Genomic DNA, 16,910 nt, shown 5'->3' on the forward strand with positions numbered 1-16,910 from the left:
CAAGAGATACGTGACTGGATGTGAAGGAAATTAATATTTTACACCGTGAATACCGTATAAACTAAGTTATGATAAATTGAAAATCTTTATTTTGGCAAACTCTGCTTATTTTATCATGCAGACAGGCTTATTATTTCTATTCATTCAAACGGTGCGCATCCTGCACATGGAACTACAAATACCAAGCGGCGCTGCGCCGAAACATCGCGAGAACTCTCGGGCGCGAGTAACGCGGAAGAGGGGATGGTTATGTAAACACATAGGCACGTAGTAGTCGTGCAGCTGAGCAACTTGTAAAAATACAGCGTGAACTGTTGTGAAACACGTTTTTAATCGACTCGCACACGCAGACATGTATGAAAGCGACACGCGAGTGTTGTGAGCGGCGAAACTCGCGGGTGTTTCGCTCTTGGCTCGCGCCTAGCTTGTCAGTTTGACATTCAGTCAGAGCAGCACACATACTGGATCACTCCAACACATCCATGTCCACTGTCGCCATTCGCTTCACTCACGACCCGAAACTAAACCTAAAATATGAGCCCACCGATACGTTAACAATTCAAGGAACGCATGCAACGTGTAAACCACACGCTGTTTAGTAGAAAAACGAATTGGTGTCATCACGAAAAACATTTAATTATCTGTATTTTTAATTGTAAGATACTCTCACCGTGGAAGCCCTTTTTCTCTACGTGTTGCCCCCTCACGCTACTTTTTTTTGCATCCGAAAAGCTCTTTGCAAACAGAAAACGTTTTCAACATGTCACAGAATACAGTCACATTATTTTCCAGATATCCCCACACTTAAAACAGACAAATAAGCAATCAGACTCTAAAATAACTCCAAACAGTTTTATTTTCTCTGACATGGGATAATGGATACAGAGAGCAAAGCAGTTTGATTACAAAATACGTGATTCATCACGTTGTCACGTGAACTCCAGCTTTTAGATTTTGCAGGACAATCACCCCATATATCACTCAGATCACTTGTACAGCTTGTTTCATGTGCAGATAAATAGCTAAACAATTACACAGTGTCCAGCATATTTGTCTATACAGTAAAGGCACTATACAGAAATGACATTCAAATAGCCTACACAGGAGTGCAGAACTCACACGTTACGTCCTTACGTTTTGCACACTGTAGCAACACCACACTTCACTCATTTTAGTCGATTCATCTCACACTTAGGTTTGTGTGACAAACAATAACAAGAAAGCATAAACATATTGCACTTATAAAGCAATGTAAAGAAAATACACGTAAAGCACAATTAATCCAACAGTGCACTGACACTTTTTTTTTTTTTGCATTATTATACTACAAAATACTACTTTAAAAAAACGATGCGAATTGTAGATATTTTACTTAAATATATTTTGCGTAGAAAAAACTTAAAACACACACACTTTTCGACATCAAACACACACTATCTCTCTCTCTTTCACACACGTTTCCTCTCACGTAGCACATACACTCCAGTTTTCAGTCCTCGACGCTCACTGATCCACCACAGACATCTCGAGAACAATAATCTCGACGCCAATAATCTTTATTCTTTAATTGAAGCATATTTACATCTCCCCCTTTTTCGCGCCACCCAGCCCCACCTTTGACCCTTTGGCAATTCTACCAACTCCCCTTTCACACTGACTGTGCTCAAAAGGCCCCCCCGAGCGCTAGTTATCAAACCTTACGAGCACGTATGCGATATAATAAACTCATGTGGCTGAAGCACGTGTAAAAACAGCGCACCTCTAGTCCCAAACTCAGCTGGGCCGTGTGAGTGACAGCACATGCAGCGGACAGCGGGCGCCTGGCACCTCGAACTCTTGTCTGCAGCTTCATATAACGCTTTAAACAAACCACTGGCATCTAACAGACACCTAACCCTCGCGATTATAAAGCGCCACCGGCTCAAAACCCCGCGCCTGTAATTTTCCCACACGTCCACAGACGCAGACGTCGTTCACGTCCGCCGCACGCGCACGTTCTTATTACCGCAGTCACAACAAATCCACCGCAAACTACATATAGGCTGTTGTTTAATTACAACAAATGCGATTAAATCAGCCCTCGCGTCTTCTGGAGTTAAAACAGCACAACTCAACACGGGCGCTCACGTGCTTCTCCTCTCCACGCAGCCTCTCTCATTCAGGAGAATAATTACTACAAATGTATCTATCCACGGTTTTGTGGGCAAGTGGGGATTTTTTTAATGCTGAACTGGGTACTGCTTTATTTTCGTATCCCCTTGCGTCCCGCAGCTCGCGCGTCCCGGACGTTACAGGCGTCTGTACGTTACGGCGAGACGGAAGCTCAGCTTATTTATTAATTCTCAAGTAGTTCACAGGCAAATATTGCAAATACCTGACGGAGTTATGTTGGTCCTACAAAGTAATCAACTTGCTGAATATCCATTCTCAGGTGTAAAGCAGTCTAAGGGACGTTGGCTTGACGTTGATCTTCTGTGCAGGATACGAGGTAAAGCGTTCCCAGATTTTCCCAGATTTTCATCCTATGGAGGGAAGAAATAAAGCACGTTTTAGTATTTTTTAAAAGAGAGTATTCTCTCAATCATGCATCGTTTATGCATCACCTAAAAAAAAAAATGAATAGCATTATATTGCACTAAAATACAATTTTAACACAGCTTTTAACACAGCTACTGCTTGTTCATCAAATATTATTTTATCCAACAGTTTATAGCATGCTGATAACCTGAAAATTCATATTTTTCTCTCTATAACATATATCGAGAGGCGCATACATAAACTGTCAGCTTTCATGTCTGTATCATATCCACTTTCATCCTGGTTCATCTCATGGATTTTATTAAATTTCAAACAGCCTTTTCATATTAATCACATCTGTACAAATACCAGTGAAATAAAACAGTCTGCGTTAGTCCCTTTCTTAAACCTCTGCAATACATAATTTGTCGAAATGAATATATTTCGAAGCAAAACTGCTGTGAACAACTAAAGTCAAGTAAATATGTATTTTGGATTAAAACTATAATGTTTGAAAATTATTCATCGTATTATTGATTGTATTTAATAAAAGAAGCTTACATGTAGCAGGTTTGCTTGTAAAGTACGTACGTCTGCTTATGAAACACTTAAAATATAGGATGTGCGTCAAATAAATTTACAAAACTGTACAAATTGAATTTGAAATATGAAATGTAATAAATATAAATGTAATTAAATGATACTGTACTTTAATGACTACATGTCTTGTGCTCGTCTGGCCTGCCGTCTCTTTCTCAAAGCTCAGGCATACGTTTCACCTCTCGGCCATGTGCTCACTAAAATACACAAACATCCAGCTCGCTACATGTGCGCAAACAATCAGATACAAGCATTCTGTGCATATTTACACACACACACTCACACACACACACTCGCATTTATTTTATACACTCATATATGCATGCATTCACGCACAAGCGGTTTTAGGGCCTCGAAACAATCCCATAAAGCCTTACAACACAAACACACGTATCCATGTGCGCTCTTCTAGGTACGCAAATAAACTCACACACTTATGTTGAAAATTGAAATTGAAAACACACACACACACACACACTCACATGTACATTCGTATTCACATGAAACATTTTGCACACACACATAAAGGCCTTGCGGTAGTACTGCAAAGCTTTCTGATATAGACTCACATGCACTTTTTGTTGTACACAACTTCTCTCTCTCACACACACACACGCACGCACCGTCTGTAAAAATGGCCAAAATGAACATGCTTTACACTCGTTATCTAACACACACACATTCTTACCTATACACACATATCTGCGAACGATTTTGAACGTACAAACACACACACACACAGACACACACATTTAAATAAGTATTCTGACACATAAACATAACCGTGCATTAATACACACAGACTCACACGCAATCATTTTGCCTCTCATACTCTTGAGGTTTTACACAATGTATATCCATAAATGTGTATGAGATATTTGCCATGCACATTACTGTATTAACATGATGAATTCTTAAATACTTACACACTCACATTCCTTTTGCGTTTTTTGGCGCACACATCACTTTACCATGGAATATCTGCACACACACACACACACACACACATACACACAAACACGCCTCGACGTACGCACACAGTTATGCATAGTTTTAACCCGCACATCCTGTTTTACAAAGACACTAATACGAACACACACATTTCTTATGCTCTCTTGCCGACACACAATCACACACTCCATATCCCACTGTATTCTGGTGAAACACACACATCTGCCTTTGCATTCTCTGACAGACGCACACGTGCACACGCAAGACACCTAACACCACAAGCCAAAAAACATTCTGACACTTGCACACACATTGGCAGTGCATTTTGTGTGGTTATAAAAACATATTACACAAGCAACACATATCACAGTTATATGTAGGCACTTTATACACACACACACAAACACACACATCTGGCCAAAAATGTGCTCATGACAGTCTTAAAAACAACGTCACTATGGTCAAATGTGTTTCCTGAGACCCTACACACTTCTCTCAGTACATATATATTAGTTAAGGGCTAAAATATATACTACAGTTAAGTATCAATATCAAATCAAACAGAGTGATAGAAATAAGCTTCACTATATATATATATATATATATATATATATATATATATATATATATATATATATATATATAATTCTAGTGCATCAACTACTACTACTGTCTAAGGTTAGGTGCTTGTACCTCTAATGTGGTTTTATGTCATTCTGCTGGTTCCACAGTCATATACAAACAAAAAAGAAAAAGATCAAAAACAGGGCACACGACTCACACAACCCTCGAAAAACTCATAGAACTGCTTAAAATGTGCTTTAAAGTCTAGGGTGAAACTGATTGACCATGCTGATTAGTTCACTGGTTTCTACCAGTAGTTTCTACTACGTTGTTCGTCTTATAATAGGGGTTTTTGCATTACTGATGAAAAACAGACACATTTTGGATAAAATTCATACTAACTAAGCATTTTAAGGTCAGTTTAGTTGATGTATCATTAAAAAACGTGAAATACCAAATTCATACAGATACACAGGTAAATATCTATTGCTTTACATTGTATTATTTGTACTTAATTTGTTCAGCTAACATTTTCGTGCATTGCCTTTGTTTTTTGATACTGGATTGCTGGTTTGAATAGTTTGAGGAAACAGATTAATATATTTAAATGTTTAGCTGTGTAAAAAAAAGACTATCTGTATTAAATATATATATATATATATATATATATATATATATATATATATATATATATATATATATATATAATACAATACTGTAATAATATAATAAGTACTTCCCCTCTGTACGTCGTGGTCTTTTTATTTGTCGTTGGAGCCTGTACTTTCCTCACGTCACTATCAGATCTGACCTATATCATTTTTATCGTTTTTTTTAACATTATATACATTATCAGCAACCGTTAAAAACCTTTTTTTTCTTTAAACGCATCTAGTAAGGATAATTTCTCCTTTGGAAGACGTTTCAATCGAAGCAGACGACGCAAGCATGCAAAGACACGAGCGCCGAAGGTTTTGCTTACATACTCTCTTGACAAAAAGAGCAATTTTTACAATTTCAAAGGTGTTTTTATGACGTAAGGTCAAAAAACGGCGTCTTTTCTTATCATTCATTGTGTCTTGCTCAGTGAAATGACTTTATTGTTCTGAATTAGCGTTTTTAGGACTGATTCACATTTGCAAATTCATTTCTTTGTTACACGTTTGATCAGTCCAGATTTGCGGGTCACGAGTTTCACCCATGAGCAAAGCCTAAGGTGTGAATGGATGTCACTGGACAGAAAGTGCATTTTTCACTGCAACTCATTCGAGCGGCGGACACTCCCTGTAGATGTTTTTGGGTCTAAATAGGTGTCGGCTGATACCTTGTTTATTGGTAAACCCCTTCTTTTCCCTCTTTTCTTTTCTTCCACCATCGTCGGCCGTTCTTCCCCTTCCGTGAGGAGCACAGTCAGTTCAGCTTCGTCTCACTTCTGCACAGACTTCCAGTCATCAGCAGATTTTCTACAAACAAAAGACACAAACAATTACCAAGAAACCCTAAAAAACATCTATAAATGCAGCCAAACCCCGACACACACACACACACACACACACACAGCATCTACAATCTTGCTTTGTGCTAAAATTGTTAATAAAAAAATACATAAATAGTGCTTGCATTTAATACTAAATAATTACTATGTTGTGTTGTTTTAACTGATTATATTATCATTTATCATTTTAGATTGTTCTGTATGTACACGGATGTGTCCTATCAAAAAACCAAAAATCTTCATTCATAGTACATTCCTACACACACACTTTCACAGTATTAAATGAAATACTAACAGCAGTTTCATCACAGTAAGTTATTTTTAAAAAGAGCCTCCTTTTAAAAGACGTAAGCTTGTTTTTTTTACAAACAGCATTTTTTTCGTTGCCATTTAGTGACGTTTAGGTAGCCGAAAACTTAACTGGGTGTATGTATATACAAACATGATCTGTAGCACATTAATGCCGAGTGAATGCGTGAACGGGTTTTTCTGCGGCAGTGAGGTCATGCCATGTTCACATGACGGGACCACCCTCTTAGGAACAAGCAGACACTCCCCTTCCCTAAAAATTCCGCCCGGAACTGACTCATCCCTCACACCTTCCCTGACTCATCCATGTATGGATAGAGGGAATGTGAGAAAAGAGGGAAAGAAGTGACGGGGGGGCCGCATATGCAAATGTTTGTCCACGCCATTTGTTGTTACGGGAGGTTAATGTTGGCATCCTGTTCCTGTGGACCGATTAAACTTTAAAATGCACGTCATGCCATTTTGCAAACAATTTAGGAAAGAATGAGGTGAATAGGCTTTAAATGTTATTTGGTGTGTCATAATGAAATGTGAGGAGGTTAAAAAACATGCGTTTGACACAACATGTCCTCCTCGGACTAAAAAAGAAGAAGCTGAGAGAGACCAGAGGAGATGAGACGGGGAAAAAAGGGTGAAAAAGCAATAAAAATGTGTTTAATAACCGCAGCATCAGATTTATTTTATTTTTCATCATAACAGAATGGAAGTCATAAATAATTCGTTTGTGAGGCTTTTCAGTTTAATTTAGATGGTGGTTATTAATAGTTTAACACAAATTACTGGTTAGATAAAACAGACAATTTAAAAAAAAAAAAAAAAACAATATTTGTTGAGTTAAATCTTACATTGAAAAAAAAGGTTTTCTTGGAGACGTGTATCTTTAAAAAGCTAAAAGTGACCAGGTGGGAGAATCGGGTGACGTCTTTTCCTCACCCAGTTAATCAATAAAGGAACCCATGGCTAATTAAAAAAAAAAAAAACAACAAAAAAACCCCCCAAAACATAATGTCGTCAATAACTGTGTGTGTTTGGAATTAATATATAAAAAGCATAGACATATAAAACACACACGGTATTGCCATAACTGACGTCTCTCTCTGAGAAAAAAAGTACCTACGTCTCGTGCTGTAGACTACAGGTAGAATATATATATGATAGTTCTAACATCTCATATATTTATATATATATAAATATATGAGATATTAGAACTATAATATTGAATTTGATAAGTGTTTAAATCTGCAATTTAAATAAACTGTTAAATGAAAATAGCCCATCATAGCCGATGTTGCAGTCCATCTCTAGCTTCACTTCAAAATTGTGTATATTGCCTGTTAAATATGACATATATACAGAAAATGTACAAAATAGTATTTATGTTTTTACAGTATAGTCATCTGGAACTATTCTTTTCAAAATCTGCATTAAAATGCTTTGTTTCAGGTTGTTTGGCAGCGTCTGAACGTCATGTAGTGAATTTTTTTCTAGGAGGTTTAAAGTGTTTAAAGACAATATCAGACAATACTGTGACATTCATTTTTAAAAGATAAAAGAAAGAATGAAAGAAAGACAGGCAGAGAAAAAAAGCTTGGCTAATTTTATCTTCGAGGGTCTGTGGTTTCGTCCAGCCTGTGTTAATACCTGCCCCTTACTTTGTCGGTGATAAATATTTTTACGATCCATTCATATATGTATGTTTTTTCAGTTTAAAGACAGTTATCTAAAATAATAATTACTGCACATTATTCTAAACTATAACCTGCAATGAGCAAAGCTGTTAACACGCTGCTGAAAGTCACACACAAAGATCTTTAGCTCCATGAAAAAAATAAAACGGTTGATGAGCAAACGCATACATCACTTTTTCAACACACACGGCTTCATTTTGTTCAGATTTTGCAGCTTATTTAACTTCAGTGGTCATTTCGCTTAAAACTAAGGCAATGCAAGTCTGTAATACACGTATCAGCATGCAACGAGAGCCGAAACCTACACAAAAACTCCCCAAAATACTAAGGCCTTCCGTTGCACTTAAAACCCACTGAAATATATCTTTATTTTAAAACTATCTGCATATGCATGCAGCTATGAAACCGTTGCGTGCGTGTACGAGTTTATGCACGTACACTCATACTTGTGAGAATGTATTTGCATTCTAGCTAACCGTGCAATAAATATCAAGGTGCATTAAGAATAAACAGACAACACGTGAACCAGAGCAGTGATACTGTTCACCACAGAAGAAAAAAACATGCTGCATTGTCCCTAACAAGCAATACCAATAGAAATCTTTATAAGCTTTTCTATGAAAACTTTTCTATGAAAAAGAAAGACTTTTAAATGACCGTGTCACACTATATGGCGCTCCACTAACTTTCAGATCGTTTAACCGTATAAACTGCTTCCGGGGCACTTAAGACGTTACACGGGCCTAAACCCGACAAAGAAACCCCTAAGACGGCTAACACCTTGAGTGAGCTCCAAAAAAAGTGTCCCTGCCGCAGTTTCAAACACTTAATGGCAAACTATGACACAAACGGAGGCCACTCTCGCCGAGACGGAACGGGTGAACTTACGGGGACTGTGACGTCACGAGCCACCCCGTTTGGGAACGTTCTGTGATTCGATTCCGAGCCGTTCCTTTCTCCCTCCGTTCCTGACACGACGGGCGCCTGGGGTTTCGTCCCGCCCTGTGCGCAAACACAAGAACACAAAGTTGTGCATAAACAGCAAGCGGGAGCGATTAAAACTCACAGTTTGGGGGCAGTTCGACGCCTTCCGGAACACGTAAAGGGCTTTTTTGTGTGTGTGGTGAACAGTGAAGTTGGAAAAAAAAAAAAAAGTTGGATAATGGGGCGAAAGACGAACGAGAGAAAGGGCGGCCTTTTGCAGCTACATCGCGCCAAGTCTGTCCGCGCAAAAACGCGCTTTTCAAAAAAAGTTTGGATACGCGGAGCGCGCGGCGCGCACCAGAAAAGCGTTGTTAAAAAGACAAACGTCAATAAAAACTTTTTGGTCTGTAAACTTCGAAACTTAACAGTAAACTCTAGCTTGATTTCCAAGTTTCGTGCAAGCCCCTCGCGCGGGGAACTCTGAAATCTGGTGAAATCGAGCAGAAATGACAGAAGCTGTGAATTAACAGACACAAGCGTGCAGTTTAAGCTAAATAAAGAAAGCCCTTTCACGATGCACGTATGGCGCAGGGGCTCCTTCCTGATGCTGTTTGTGCAGTATTATCATATTTGTAACCCCCATTTAATCAGGGAATCTTGCAGTAAAATATGATATAATGATTTAAGTTTATTAAGCCAATTTTTCATCCGGGCACCTGTAAATCAACCTTCCGTCTCCGCCTGCCTCTTCCGAGTGAGCATCAAGCGAATCACTTTTATAAAGTCGAAACGAACGCTTACATTACTGCCTTTTACACTACAGCTATCAGCAAAGAGCGTTTTTACTATAAGGGTTTTGCAAAGTTTCATTATAACCTCGAACTGATTTTTTTATAAAGTATGAATAACTAGGCTATACGTGATATGCAAAACTCCTTGAAGTTAAACTTTCCTTCTTTTTAAAGGATATGTTTATCGGAACACATAGTGTGCTGCTAAAAATATAACATTATTCCCTTTTTTTTTACAGTTAGCAAAAAAGGTAAGGGACAAAATGATCAAATAAGCGCCCTCCCCACCCACCAGCGCAAAGTTTTCTGATTTTTCTCAACCAGTGTCAGGAAGACCTCTTCTCCACGTCGTTTTTAATTGCTCTAATTTTATAACCATATAATCAAAGGCAATGCATCTTTCTTATAATGCAATAACGTGCGAGGCAACGCGAAATTAATGTTAGTCTGACCTGAAGGAATTTAGGGTTGTCGTCACTAAGGGACTTTGGAGCCTTTCCCAAATACTGTAGCCTATAATGGGGGCATTTGTATTTGCACTTTCTCTCGCATGTAGGCCAGGGGACAGGTGAGTGTCACCGAAAACGGGAAATGACTTATGAGGTACTTGGGGGACCTGCCTTGAAGATGGCAGTGACACGGATCACGTCACTTCTGAGATGCTGAGAATTTCTCAATGGACTGCATCTGCGTGGCGTGAAAACTTTATCACCCGATGTGTCTGCATGTTATATCCTGGGTGTGCGTAGGTGTGTCATATTTCATCGAGGTGTCATATTTCCAAAATACCGTGTGTGTGTGTGTGTGTGTGTGTGTGTGTGTGTGTGTGTGTGTGTGTGTGTGTGTGTGTGTGTGTAAAAAGAGGGAGAGAAAAGAAATAAAAGAAAAGCAACCGAGGAGGTTGGGTGAAACCTTGTTGTCTTTGGGCACCTACGGTGACGTGTTCTTCTTACACACACACACACTCTCTCACACACACACACACACTGGTACTCTGTCAATGGGCTGATATTTTAATTTTAAACCTGTGTAGAACTATAACTGCGTCCGGCAGGGTTATACAGCTTATATGTTATTGCGAACAGGGTGGGGTCATTTCAACATTGTTTGGCTTCTAAGTGAATAGCACACTAACGAGATGCCCCCTCTCTCTCTCTCTCTCTCTCTCTCTCCTCGAATGGACCACTGTGTTTTCCCACGTGCAAACTGGGAGGCTCGTTGGTGGAACTGTGGTTTTGTTTGGGTGACTTTTTGTAATCGTATTAACGAGAGCAAATATTCTGGCAATGGAGACGCCAGATAACTCTCGACAGGGAGGGATCTTAGACTTTGGGGACGTAAGTGGGAGAGAAGTTCGGCTTTACATTTGAGCCGCAATACAGTAATGACATATTTTTGAAAAAAAAAAAAAAATTATAATAATAAAATAAATAAAAAAAACAGTGCAAAAAAAAATAAATAAATACAGTAATAATAATATCAATAATAATAACAATAATAATGCAAGCATTTAATCCACGCAGCGTACGGAGCATCAATCGGTGAATGCGCCTTCCGCAAATGCTTTTTGGGGTAAGGGCTTCCCAGCTAGATACTTATGAACAGCAAGCCCAGACCGCAAAAAGATTCGCGAAAGACAAATCGCAGTCTGAAGTCCGTGACATCAAACAGTGACATCCAGGTGGCTCGTGCATGGCTCTCGTTTCCCAATCCTATTGTGTCCAGACATCGGGAAAAGCGAGACCGCGTAGCCCTTTTCCGTGGCTGAACTGTATCCAACTCATTCACATTCTACGAGCATGGGAAGCTTTGAGAGCAGCCAGCATCCAAATGCCTGTATTCTGCGTGCGAGCGCTGTCCGCGGTGCTGAACGCACTCCTTCCCAGTAGTTCATTCTCGCTGGCTTTTCTGCTCGCTCGTGTCTACCGACGCGCGCTGCGATTAATGCATCTAAACAAAGACGCGCGTATGACGGAGCGAGCGCTGAGCTCGTTTCTTTTCGCCTCGCCGTGTTGTTGCTACTATGAAATACATCCTCTGGTTCGCGATGCCGGAGAACTGAGCAGACGAAGCGCTCTTGGTGAGGAGAGAGCAGTCTGTAATCTGCTCGCAATAAATAGAGAGCAGCGAGAGATCTTATTGGCGCAAACAAAAAATCGTCATCCACCAATCGGTTTCTTGCTCATATAGGGACCCCCCTTTTTGAAAAAAAAAAAAAGACAGAAAGGGGAAACCAAATTGTATCCTAGTTGGCGCAAGTGACCAGAAATATTCCGTGTAAGACAATAACATTAATTTTTTTTTTTATCCTGTTCTGTTTTGAAGCCGAATTCGTTCGCCGTGTCACGTTTCTAAACGGGTTGCTACGTCTCTCGCGCATCGCGTCGGGGCGGCGTGCGTCCGCGTCCGCAAGTACATCGTCATGTATCCATTCAAAACAGACGTTGGGGTCGTTTTCGAAACGACTAGCGTTTTGGGGGGCGTCGGGGTCTAACGTGCGCGTAAAACAAAGCAGCACATCGCCAGCACGACGACAACAACATGACAGGCTTCTGAGGCAATTTCATTGCATGACCACAGAGAGTTCACTGGCTGATACCACTCAGTGAGGACACGGGGGTCTCTAAACTATCAGCAGAACATAACAAATTCTATACATTACAGTTGCATCATCGCCTGCAGGCACAACAAACAAAACAATGGTGCGTTACTAAGCGATTGGCATCGGGAGAACGTTACATAAATGGTCCACATCCAACTTTACAACAACAACAACAACATTTTATGCAAATGCATCAACAGCCGTTGATTTCTCGCAACGTGAGGGACACAGATTAATAATGGCATGACAACACAGCAAAAGTGGGATCCCTCTGGCGCGTATTTTGGCCACAAACTCAACCCAGCTGCGGAATGCGACTTCGTTTCACTTACCCGTGAAGTTCTTTTCTTGCATCCACGCGATAATTTGTCAAAATTGTTAAAGGGTGGCTCTTCTTGGAACTATGCAAGAAACTATACGAAGTGGGAGGGTCACGATCTATATCTGGACACCCCCCCCCTCCCTCCCTCACCCCCTCCACCCCACCACCCAGTCTAAATTCATCCCGAACCAAGATCCCCCTCCCTCCCTTCCCTTAATCACTGATATTCTTCTTGCGCCTTCGTGGTGCAAGGGGAGGTTGAGGTGGCTAGGCAAAAGAGATATGGCTTGAGACGTAACAGGTGTAAAAAGAAAAAAAAAAGAGAGAAAAAAAAAAATCAAGCCCAGATCCCACCATTATGAGGATTTTATTTGGTGGTCGCATCATTTGCGGACGTCTCCAGTCAGTCACGATTCTCCCCCTTCTGTCTGCACCGCACAGCGACTGCATCTCCTGACGCAGCCAACGCGCACATATTACTCACTATAGCAGTCACGACTCGGATAAAACCGCGTTTCCACTCAATTTACATCGCCAGCTTTGACTTAAGAAGACCTTGCTATGTCTGGGGATAGGTGTATAGAGAGCCACAGTGTCTTTGAAAAGGTCAAGGTAATGAGTTTTTTTCCTGCAAAGATCCGCGGTCATTCCTGGACTCACTACTCCGGCATGCACGCTTTTAAGTATTTAACGCGAGCTCCCGTGTAAAATTCGCTTTTGAACACGCGCACATGACCGTTCAAAGCCTTTGGAAGATTTCCGAACACCGCCGTCCGCGAGCGCTTAAGGCACTTAAAGCGCGCCGCGGGGTCGAAATCACAAGATTTATTAGGAGATGCTTTGATTAAAACAACGCTGGCGATCGCGGCGCGATTGTTTCGCGCAACTGCACGAACGCGTTAGGTTTGGCGCGAGACCAGCGTTATAGTCCACAGCGATAGAAAACAGTCGATTGCAGTACTGTATAATGAAAATGACGTGGGCGGAAGAGTAATCCGTGTGAATCCGCCTATAGCTACACAGTCTCGAGCACATCTGATGGAAGTGTTCAAACGACGCACGCGGGAACATTGCACAAAAAAAAAAAAAAAAAAAAAAACTTAAGATGCGTTTTGAGAACGTGTGCCGAGTGGCATCCCTTTCACGGGTGATGGCCAAAATAGGGCTGACCATTTAAGGGCGATTTTGGATGCACGGAACCCCTTGACGCCACACCAGGGCTTCCCTCGTCGGCTGTTGCTGGTGATTTTCCTTTTGGCGCGGCGTCTTCCACCTATATTTATTAGCCTATTTTCCTCTCCGCATATTTCGAGAGATACGTCCCCTCGCTCTTCTAGTGTTATCGCTTTCCATTCACACTTTCTCGGCTGTAGCGAAGAGGCAAAAAAAAAAAAAAAAAAACTCAACAGCGCCGTCAGACAAAGGAGTTTGGATTTGGATTTCACTTATTTACCATTCGCGAGATTCCTGGTCTGAAGAGAGAGTGGTTTATTTCATTTTTAACAAGTGGGTGAAAACAACAGGGCACCTGTTTGAGAAGCGCACGCAGTGCGCGTGAGACAAATGGACGGCGTTCGGTGGAGAGAATGGCACGTTACTCAACGCATGCAGGAAAATCGTGCAGGAAATCAAATAAACATGTCAAGGAACCAAAGAAATCGTCGCGGATGTGTACTTACCAGTGCGGGAAGCCCTGGCTGAAAGCAGGGAAAACACAGACATGAGTACAAAACCATCATACGTGACCAAAAACAAGAAGCGAGACCAAAATCAAACACTGCCCTTGATTCATATCTATCCTCAGCAACACGTCCAAGTTTTCTCAGAATCGCGGTCCCTTTTTATACAAGTGATACCCTCTGCCTATTTCTGGACCACGATCAAACACTGATGCTATTTTTAGCGCCCAGTAAGAAAAAAAACACTCACAAAGACATCGCTCAGGAGCGTTACGTGGAGTGCATGTAATGTACATTAATTTTGCCTCTCCAACTCCATGCGAGGGCTCCGACTCGCCTCCGATGCATCGCTGCAGTCATTTTTTTTTTCTTCCAAACGAACTGCTTCAGTGCCCCTCTCTCTCGCGGGCTAAACATTTCTTAAACGTTCGCTTTCTCGGCACAAGTTGTTCCCGCTCTCCTCGTTCCTTTATGCTGCTCGCCATCCTCTTTATTACACGCGTCTTACGCGGCGTGTCTCCATGCAACTTTCGCTTGGAAACTCGGGACGGATTCGCTGCCCATAAAGAAAACACACGCACGCACGCATGCACGCACACACTCGCACACAGACGGACCCGCGCGCGCAAACAACGCTAATCAGTTGCACTGCGAGCGGAATATGTTTTGTCTTTAGAGCAGTACACAAACGATGATAATTAACGCTTGCAGAATCTCTCCCTTTTTTTTTTTTTTTTTTTTTTTTTTTGAGGGCTGCGTCAGTTACTAGGCATTGACGTCACGTTTAGGTTCTCCCACTTCACAGTCTATGGCCGCTGATTACAACCGTCCCCGTTGCGCTCGCAGACAGCCTCGCGTTAATGAAAATGGCTCGGGCTAAACAGGTGAAAGACGGACAGCGTCCGCGCCGCAAGTGACCACAGCCCCGGTTTCCAAGAGCGAAACCCCTCCTCGCGATCGCCGGGCATCGTGCAAAACTCGTTTGCCAATGGATACCGCGGCAGACGCGCACCACTAGCCTATATATGCCCGGTGGTCGCTTTTTTGCGCACGTTGGGGTTTTGTTCAGGGAGCGCATTAAGGGAGAAAAGTTGGGGATGCCTCGTTTATATGAAGAGGTGTGTCTGATACGGGCAGTTTCAGCTTGAAGTCGATGCTGCGTTATAAACGACCGCGCAATAGCCACACGAAGTCTGCGGCCTCTGAAGATGCACGATTGCAAAGCATAACGCACAAACTGGACGTGCAGAACACAAAGTACACTAATTTGAACAGTGCGGTAGAAACATACGGGGGGTGGTGGTGGTGGTGGTGGGGTGGTGTTGAGCGTCTCACCGCGTGGTGTCGCCAAACTCCACTCGAGAGCTGCTAAAAGCAGCGGCCGTTCGCTCAAAGCTGATTTGGAAATCTACTTATAACAGCATGCCATTTAGTTCGGCCGCCTAACTTATTGAATTGCTCATCGCGATCATTGAAAAACACGAAAAAAGTCACGCGGAATTTTAAGCGATTGTTTTTTGGCGCTTGGCGCGTCGCTGTCCGCGGTGCTGAAACACCGCGTCCGGCTTTACGCGGCGTTTTCCCCCACAGACGCTAACTTTAAATACGCGTTACGCGCGCGGAGGCTGCTCGTGCTGTATTAAAAACACACGGCGACACGTTTTAACCGCTCCGACACGTTAGCTGCAAGCGTGTGAGTGAACAGAAGCTCCTATTCGCAAGCGACGCGACGTACTGCGGAGTGCGCGGACGGTCCTACCTTCGCGACACTCGGGATGCTCCGGAGTGTTTGTCGGACTCCTGCTGCTAAATCGGGAGCATCGTGAATGAGCGGGCGGTGACGAGTTGTGTGGGGGAACTGGAAATAGGTAAATATTTAGATCAAGGGCGTAAATATAACATTTGTCATCATGTTTCCCTTAAAATACATCAGTGTTCTGCCAGGAGTGCCATAAGTGGCGGCTTTGATCTGACAATGAAGCTGGACGTTTGCACCCTCCGCTAAATCTAAAAATACCTCGATTTCGGCTGTGTGGGCTTGAGCTCGCTCAGAGCTTCTCCTCATTTAACCCACCTTACCTCAAATTTGACAGGGACAGCAGTCTCCGAGAGTTGCTGGTAAAAAGTAAAAATCACAAAGTTGCAAAAATAGCAACAATTCAAGTTTTTTTAAAAAATATGATTTTATATATATATATATATATGTGTGTGTGTGTGTGTGTGTGTGTGTGTGTATTACAAAATGATCATTTTTGATAAAAGTACAATAACATCTAATATATAGTTTAATTATATAATTAAAAAGAGAAAAAAAAAAAAATAAAAAAATAAAAATAATAATAAAAAAAAAAAAAAAAAAATATATATATATATATATATATATATATATATATATATACACACACATTACACATAACATATGTGTACTGTACACAAAGTTTATATCTTGATTTGTTTTTTTTACAACA

The 16,910-nt window shown here is 41.3% G+C and overlaps 1 long non-coding RNA gene across 3 annotated transcripts; it reads right to left on the minus strand.

The window, feature by feature from the left end:
• Window positions 1-838: 838 nt before the first annotated feature.
• On the minus strand, window positions 839-16,222 carry LOC122331235. Of its 3 annotated transcripts, none has more exons than XR_006248146.1 (5): window positions 16,202-16,222; window positions 14,443-14,460; window positions 9,013-9,126; window positions 5,957-6,095; window positions 839-2,522 (listed from the first exon to the last, which is right to left on the minus strand). It is a non-coding gene; the product is annotated as an uncharacterized LOC122331235 (long non-coding RNA). The 3 variants fall into 3 exon arrangements; XR_006248145.1 differs by lacking the exon at window positions 16,202-16,222 and adding an exon at window positions 14,693-16,158; XR_006248147.1 differs by lacking the exons at window positions 14,443-14,460; window positions 16,202-16,222 and adding an exon at window positions 12,774-12,891.
• Window positions 16,223-16,910: the final 688 nt, after the last annotated feature.

This window comes from Puntigrus tetrazona, chromosome 25, assembly GCF_018831695.1.
Source record: "Puntigrus tetrazona isolate hp1 chromosome 25, ASM1883169v1, whole genome shotgun sequence".
Classification (NCBI taxonomy): Eukaryota; Metazoa; Chordata; class Actinopteri; order Cypriniformes; family Cyprinidae; genus Puntigrus; species Puntigrus tetrazona.